Source organism: Cryptotermes secundus, unplaced genomic scaffold (genome assembly GCF_002891405.2).
Source record: "Cryptotermes secundus unplaced genomic scaffold, Csec_1.0 scaffold1434, whole genome shotgun sequence".
Taxonomy (NCBI): domain Eukaryota; kingdom Metazoa; phylum Arthropoda; class Insecta; order Blattodea; family Kalotermitidae; genus Cryptotermes; species Cryptotermes secundus.
In genome coordinates, this window is record NW_019734986.1 from 9,326 (window position 1) to 10,656 (window position 1,331).

Here is a 1,331-nt window from a genome sequence, read left to right on the forward strand (position 1 = left end):
GGAAACACAACAATGGAAATACGTTCACCAACAATAAACCCAACCACTCAACTTGACGCTGCTAGCCACACTGATTCAAGAAGGATGTGTTAGCGGTATTTCGATGTACTCATAACCATTCGCCCGCAAAATTCAAATTTCGGAAACTTTTGGATTGCCCCACGTAATAGGTGGCTCAGTAGCCTCAAAGCATGGACCTTGAGATTAATGGACAATACTCTACCCCTGCCAGATATTAAACCTTGGTTGTCTAGTCCATAGATAGAAATATATTTACTGCAATATCCCAGCACTTGGTATGAAGATAAAGCAACAGAGATCAAATAACTGTGGTCCAAGAAAACCAGGTGAGACTGGAATTGAAAGGGACATATCAGCTTCTGGTCTATGCTGATGGTAAAAATCTATCAGGAGATAACATAAATACCATAAACAAAACACAGTACCTCTAACTGATACTAGGAAGTAGGTTGGCATAGAAGTAAACACAGAAAAAACTAAGTATATGTCAATCAAACAAACAACACACAGAGTTCATATCGAGAGGTCCAATCTCAAGAAATTAAATGAGGTAGAGGGTAAAGAGCAGTATTGTGTTGAAATCTCAAATAGATTCACGGCTTTGGAAAACTTGGAAACTGAGGTGGTGTAACTGCACCACTGAAATCCTTCCCCTCCCCCCTTCTTTTTATTTCAGTAGCTTATCAAGTAGACAATAAGAATTACGAAGAAACATAGGTTTAAGACACACAGTCAGAAGAAGCAGTAGGCGATGAGCAGATAGACCGAACTTGCGCGGACAAGTGTTGAGCCCATTTCATTAGTTACTAAGTATAATTTTTGTAAGATTGGATGTTTAGGTTAAAACGCCAGACGGCTGGCCGGAAGGCAAGGAGACAGAGCAGCGGCTGACTCTTCGCATTCCTTGGCAGTCGAACGAATTGTCTTTAGAAAAGACTGTTTATGCATCAGTGGAAAGACCCGATCAGGTTTCGCTTCGCGCGACAAGGCATGTCCGGCAAGATGCCAACCTCAGGGATTTCGCACACGCAGCTTTCGCAACTTGGGAAAAAAGTTGAATCTTGGAATGGGAAAAAAACAGGCCGTTTCAGGCACTCTGTTTCTAGCAGTTGCCAGAAACGGACGAGTAAAGAAAAGTGTGCCTGTGGAAAACCTTGGGATGGCGCCAGTGTTTTTCATGTGCATCATGTTTAGCGTGAGTGAGTACTTGCCCGTGGTCGGGTCACTGATGGCTTATTAGAACTTCTGGTTTAAATTATTTTGGTGGGTTAATGTGTTTTTAGAATTTAGAAGTGTATAAGTGTTTTAAT